Genomic DNA, 7,411 nt, shown 5'->3' on the forward strand with positions numbered 1-7,411 from the left:
CAAAACCACTTATGTACTATGTGTACGTACTCAATTGTGTCCGACTCTGTGCAACCCCATGGACTGTAGCCTGCCAGCTTCCTCTGTCCATGGAATTTTCCAAGCAAGGACACTGGAGTGGGTTGCCATTTCCTACTCCAAAACCACTTATAATGCCCCATTTAAACTTGCTTCTAGTGTCTACAATGCATTTTTAATAATTCTTAAATAAATCAAGAAATCAAGGCTGCCCAATTCAGTATTCACTCTGAGATCACAGTGAAATCACACCCAGGAACATCTTGATGTTTTTCATTATGGCTTCTACTAAATACATGATGATTTCATTGCTCTGCTCTTGGCCTCACTGGGTGAATGCCCAGTAGCTTGTCAGAGCTGGACCATAGCACACACCCACGTGGAATAGTAGCTGGTGATGTTGAGAAGCCAGTGAGAGTTAAAGCTTAGGCAGGCAGTCCAAGGCCCTTTAAGGAGGTGAACAGTCTTGCTCATGCTTTGCTTAAGCCTTGTGCAACAATGTATCTTGCCCGAGATACATATTTAGGTCTGGAACTAATGATCACACAGCACAACGTCTTACTCATAGAAATGCTTTTCTTAGGCTCTATGTTAATGATTATAATTGTAACAGATCTTGCCTGGGAACCTGTTTCTCAAGACTTGTACCCCTGATTGCATAGCAACAGTATATCTCACCCAGAGAGGTTGTCCCGAACCTGTTCTGCCTGGCTAATCTTGTACCAAAGTTATATCAGGATATATGCCTTGGGAAAGGGTCTGGTGGAACTCTGACAACCTTGAGGTATTCTTTTCATCTACTCTTAGCAGCTAGTTGAGAAGCATATAAGGTCCCGCTTAAACTACTGAGGCGGGTACTCTCCTGCCCCCTTCCAGTGCCTCTTGGTGGAAGATTTCTCTATCCCTGTTACTTTAATAAAATCTACACCAAGCTCTGAGTGACTGAGACTTTGGTCCCGGAGTTAAATCTCCTTCGGAGACCACGAATCTGGCAGCACCATTTACTGTAAGCTATCATCTTGCGGGCTTGTCCGGGATCTTTAAGACAAGGTAAGAATACTCAAGAGCTGGGACTTGTTTTTCTCTTTTACTGTAAAGTCTCTACTTTACTAGCTCAGAAGCATATGAACCGAACTTCTTTTCCCCGGTCAGCTTTTCCTTGTCTCTCTGACCATTTCATAAGTGCCTGGGGAATTGAAACTACTAACCTAATCTGTTGACTCATAGACTTTCAAGGGACTTGCAATCCATACTGATACTGTGTACTACTACTTAGACCCCAAATTTGGATTGATAGTCACAAAGCACCTACACTTGTTAGAAGCCAAAAGTTACACCTGGGTTGTCTTTTCATGCACTGCAGACAGGAGCACATTCAGGACCTGGGTGGAGCTCTGGCTCCAGGAACATCTCTCAGGATAAGTGCTCTCTTAGCTGCCTGCCTCAGGGGTCAGCAACCTGAAAGTGAGTTCTTGTCATGGCTGTGCCTCCAGTCCACATGGATGGAGGCACTGCTGGCAACTATGAGATTTCTGAGGACACAGGTTGGGAGTCCTAGGATCTGGTCAGATTGGAAGTGCAATGGGCTTCTTCCTTGGTAAGGTTAGCTCTTAGCAGACCAGAGTATACTCTCTGGTGGCTTTTGTCTCAACTCCTTAGATATTCTTTCTGCGGTATCTGTGGAAATGAACTGGAAGGATTGGCCCTAACAGCTCAAGCACAAAAATCTCTTTTTCCTCGCTGGCTGGCCCTTCACCACCTCTTTTGCTATTACATATCACCCCAGGTGGCGTCAGAGGAGGAGCAAAAAATCAAGCCAATGTTTTAATGGTGAGGAACTGGGTATCAGTCTGGGATTCCATCAGATCTACCACTGGTGCATCTCCACCCCCACCTTGGTGGTAGAATGGGGAGGGACGGTAATGACACACCTGCGTTGGTAAGAGATAGGTTAACTCTGGCCAGGGAAGGAAGCTTAGGTGGAAGACCTGCCTCCGCCCCCATCTAGAGCAAGGAGGGACGCCTCCCGTAGAAAAAACCCACAACTCTGGGTGCCCTTTTTTCTCTCTTACAGATGGGAGCTAACAGTTCCAGAACCACCCTTTTGAATTGTATCTTGAAAAACTGGGATAAATTTGATCCCTGGAGACTAAAAAGTCCCTTATACACAGGCTTTCTTTGTTTTAAGAGAAGACCTCACCTCCCCAGAGAGACACCCTCTGCCTGGACAACATCTTATCAGTCAAGTCTACCTCTGTCATCAGAGCCAACTAGAACACTCTCTGGTTTAAAGTTTAGCTATGAAACTATGACTACAAAAAGGAGAGATGACATTTTTGACACTGAATGGCCATGATATTCTTTAGACCCCAGAGAAAACTGGTTAAAATGAAATCTTTTGAAATTACAAAACTGGTTCTTAGGAAAAAGCTGGCTTGTTAACATACTTTTTGTGGAGCCCTGATCCTGCCTGAGAAACAAAAACATGCCTGGGAAAAAAACTGAAGTTAACTCTTATCATGTCCTTGAGATCCACAGCCCACTCTGTCTGGGACTCTAGCCATAAGCAAACTGGTAGAACTTCACGCCAAGGAAAAAAAGGCAAAGAGACATTTTAAATTTCAAGTGGAAAACTGTGAGATTTCTGTCTGTCTAGATTTATGTGTGTCTCAGTGTGTATTTACATCCTTGACAACATTGCTCAAGGCTAATTGGTCAATGAACTCTATTTGATTGGCCTAAAGAGAAGTAAGCACATACATATCAAACAATTCTAAATTCAAGAAATTAAACTAAAATGAATTTCAGGCTTGTGTGAACTGGGAAATATTCACTATTGAATTGATACCTGGTATTGATGTATGTTTATTGATCTAATTAACACAGACAATGTGAAGATACTTTTGCAAATGATATAGCCTTGGGCGATTTGTATTTACCAACCTACAGAATGATGATATAAAGTACAGTTCATGGTTGCTGAAAGAAAGTAAGACATGTGGTTTCAATAAAAAAGTATAAGGAATGGAATTATATTCTATTAAGGAAAAAGGAAGTAAATCTGAATTTACAGGTGGCTGTCCTCTGAATGGGCAAATAAAGTGATGAATACAGAAAGTGTGAAAAACTTTTGTGGCAAGTGGAAGAGACTTTTGTGCATGATACAAGTTTCTTAAGGTATTAAACTGCCTTTGAAATCTTTTATTGTTACTCTAAGTGAATGACTATTGTTTTACAGCAAATTAAAGCTGGTACCAATCTGGAATTTGGTTTTCTCTTCCTGTTAAAAGAACAAAGTTTTCCTGGAATGTGGTTTTTGATAACAGACTATGGCACACATAGATAAATCTCATTCTGCTTCTACAAAAATTAACCCCTCATAGGGCATATAAAATGGATAAACCATGGCTATTAAACCAAACAGTTGGGGTTATAGGAAATCCAAGACAGCCACTTGACTTTTCCCGGCTCCCTGACAAACTTCACTTTTATTTGATACGATAAAGCCTTTCCTGGCTTCAGGGTTAATATTTCACACTGGATAAAAATGGTTAAAATATGTTTCTTACAATCTCCAATGATTGGGGCACCCACTTTGCTGGCCAGGTCATACAGACATTGGCAAAAAACTTCACGAGCTTCTTGGGGACTATCGTTTTCACTGACGGCCTCAGTCACTGGGCAGGGACAGCAGAACAAAGGGATTGGTGACACGAGATTGAATAGGCTGCTATAATATGACTCAATTTTTATGACTTTTTGTCTGACATATTACAGGCTTCTAATCTTTGTTTTCAGATATAAAGAAGTTCTTCTCCTTAAGTTACTGATGGTTTAAAACAATTTAGTGACTTATCCCTGTGGGTAAAATTAAAACATTTTTGTTTTCTCTCTGTCTCATCCCTCCAGAAATTGGAGACACTTGGGTTCTGAACAGCCTCATTAAGGTAAAAAACAAAAACAAAAACAAAAACAAACCAAAACCTGTCTCCTGACATATACAGAAATCTCAAAGTATACTGGGGAGCTCTAAAAGAAAAAAATCTACCCAACTGATGTCAGCCCTACGGCGTCTATTATGTTTCACTAAATATTAAGTTCTAGTTTTGTTCCCTCGTAGCTCAGATGGTAAAGAATCTGCCTGCAGTGCAGGAGACCCGGATTTGATCCCTGGGTCGGGAAGATCCCTTGAAGAAGGAAATGGCAACCCACTCCAGTATCCTTGCCTGGAAAATCCCATGGACAGAGGAGCCTGGTGGGCTGCAGTCCATGGGGTTGCAAAGTGTCAGGCACAACTGAGCGACTAACACACACTTGTGTTTACTAAGACTCACTTCCGAGATAGTTCCTTGTGGTTATGTTACATTGCTAAGAGGTTTAATTAAGTTATTAAAAAGGATACTCTGAGTTTGTTTCTAAACTTTATCTCAGTAGTCTTTGAGTAAACATCAGATGCTCCAGGGCCTACAACCAGGAGATTAACAACAAGATACAGTCATTTAACAAACTAAGTCAGATGACCTGGAGATGTCACTGGGCTACACCTAATGGAAGTTCTTGACTCAAGTTCTTACTTATGACTTTACTATTACTGCTAACTATATTGTTTTCTGCATTGCCTGTTTCAAGAAGTGTTGTCCCTTACATTATGGAGTGTTACTGAGCCACTGATATGATAGTATACAGTTCCATATGGTGTGACTCTGTATATGAGAAGAAGCAACAACAGGGAATATTTCCCTGGACCAGGAGACTAGTGAGACAGGTACAGTCTAGAGACTTTTGCTACTCACAGGACCTAGTCCAGTAACAGCACATTGAGTGGCCTGCCAGTGAAATCTTCAACAGCTCTGGGAATGAGCCCTTCCAGCACCGTGGGACAAGGTGGTCATGATACGCCCCGCAAACCATGGTCAAACTCATGGCCATAAAGGAGCCCTATGACTAGAAACTGGCACTTGCTGTCTGCCTCTACAAAGACTGAATCCTGGATACTACAGCTACTGACCTTCAACAGCCCCTGAATGGAATTCAGGGTAGAAATCAGAAATTAGGCACGCACTCTGTGCTCTGGAAAAATGGACAAAACAGGCCTTTGGACAGTTAGATATTTTCAGGTAAAGATTTTCTTGAGCCCAAATTCTTGCATCTTCTAATAACTAGAAAAATGCTGAAATTGTGAGTAGTGACAACTACTTTGGCTGATACGTGAATACCACAATAAGAGGCTAAAGCCTACTTGGATGAACTTAGGCAACTGGCTACCTAGCTATAAGTCTCCCTAAGACAGCTGTGTACATGGGGGTTGAGAATCGTTCTTCTAAAAAGAAATGGTAATATTTGTCTGTTAACTTTCAGGTTGTCACTCTTTTAACTGCTTCTAACTAGGTTTGCTATACCTACATTCAACATGTAAATGAACACACCAAATGGCTCCAGTCTTATAAATAGGGCAGCCCAAGTGTTGACTCTATCTAGACCATGATCAAAGTTACTACCAAATGTAACCTGATTCGTTGACTCTTGCTTGGACTGCTGATTACAGAATGCTTTTACTGACTTTTGGTCTCTGCCTTTTCACCTACTTGTCTAGTTTGTTCTTTCTAAAGGATACAATGGCTTCCCAGACAAAGTAACGGTGATGCAGAGAGTCTGGTCACTCTTCAAAATGGACTCCCCTGATATTCCACTCTGGTCACAGATACAATCTTGGTTTACAAACCCTCCTTGGTGGAAAACTATCTTGACTGGAAAAATTGTAATCATCTTATTCTTCCTGTTTTCTCCCTATATCTGTAACTTTATAATGAAATTTGTATATAAGTAGCTTGAGGGATTTAAGTTACAAATGATTGTTCATGTTCCTACAGTTTATACTGCCTTCTCTAGCTATTACTCAGGGCTCTTGAATCAGAGACACTCAATATGAGGGTAAGGAGAATATTTTGCCTCAACCATTTAGGGTCTGCACACCTTACCAGCAGGAAGAAGTTATGGAATGATTTCTCCACCCCATCCCTGGTAACCATATTCTCCTAAAAGAAAAAGGGGGGAATGAAAGAGTTAAAGCTTAGGCAGGCAGTCCAAGGCCCTTTAAGGAAGAGGTGAACATTCTCACTCATGCTTTCCTTAAGCCTTGTGCAACAATGTATCTTGCCTGAGAACTGGCCTTTCTTTAGGTCAGGAACTAATGATCACACAGCACAATGTCTTACTCATGGAAATGCTTTTCTTAGGCTCTATGTTAATGATTATAATTGTAACAGATCTTGCCTGGGAACCTGTTTCTCAAGACTTGTACTCCTGATTACAGCAACAGTGTATCTCGCCTGGAGACATTGCAGGGAACCCTTCTCCCTGGCTAATCTTGTGCCAAAGTTATCTCAGGATGTATGCCTTGGGAAAGGGTCTGGTGAACTCTTGCAACCTTGAGGTATTCTTTTTATGTATTCTCAGCAGGTAGTTGAAAAGCATATAAGGTCCTGCTTGAACTAGTGAGGCAGGTACTCTCCTGCCCCCTTCCATTGTCTCTTGCTAGAAGCTTTCTTTATCCCTGTTACTTTAATAAAATCTACACAAAGCTCTGAGTGACTGAGACTGTCTTTGGTCCCAGAGTTAAATCTTCTCCTTCGGAGACCACGAACCCAGCAGCACCATTTACTGTGAGCTATCAACAGGAAGTGGCTTCTTTGGGAAATCTCTTTTAGAGGAGTTGATGTGTGATCTTAATATCCACTGGATCATCGAAAAACCAAGAGAGTTCCAGAAAAACATCTATTTCTGCTTTATGGACTATGCCAAAGCCTTTGACTGTGTGGATCACAATAAACTGTGGAAAATTCTGAAAGAGATGGGAATACCAGACCATCTGACCTGTCTCTTGAGAAACCTGTATGCAGGTCAGGAAGCAACAGTTAGAACTGGACATGGAACAACAGACTGGTTCCAAATAGGAAAAGGAGTACGTCAAGGCTGGATATTGTCACCCTGCTTATTTAACTTATATGCAGAGTACATCATGAGAAACGCTGGGCTGGAAGAAGCACAAGCTGGAATGAAGATTGCCGGGAGAAATATCAATAACCTCAGATATGCAGATGACACCACCCTTATGGCAGAAAGTGACGAAGAACTAAAGAGCCTCTTGATGAAAGTGAAAGAGGAGAGTGAAAAAGTTGGCTTAAAGCTCAACGTTCAGAAAACTAAGATCATGGCATCTGGTCCCATCACTATGGGAAATAGATGGGGAAACAGTGGAAACAGTGTCAGACTTTATTTTTTTGGGCTCCAAAATCACTGCTGATGGTGATTGCAGCCATGAAATTAAGAGACGCTTACTCCTTGGAAGGAAGGTTATGGCCAACCTAGATAGCATATTTAAAAGCAGAGACAT

At 41.6% G+C, this 7,411-nt stretch overlaps 1 long non-coding RNA gene across 1 annotated transcript; it reads left to right on the forward strand.

The window, feature by feature from the left end:
- Positions 1-566: 566 nt before the first annotated feature.
- Positions 567-6,605, forward strand: LOC145527099 (uncharacterized). Its single transcript, XR_014069496.1, has 2 exons — positions 567-1,068; positions 2,093-6,605. It is a non-coding gene; the product is annotated as an uncharacterized LOC145527099 (long non-coding RNA).
- Positions 6,606-7,411: the final 806 nt, after the last annotated feature.

The sequence above is a fragment of the Giraffa tippelskirchi genome, chromosome 11 (assembly GCF_054371585.1).
Source record: "Giraffa tippelskirchi isolate mGirTip1 chromosome 11, T2T-mGirTip1v1.2.pri, whole genome shotgun sequence".
NCBI lineage: Eukaryota > Metazoa > Chordata > Mammalia > Artiodactyla > Giraffidae > Giraffa > Giraffa tippelskirchi.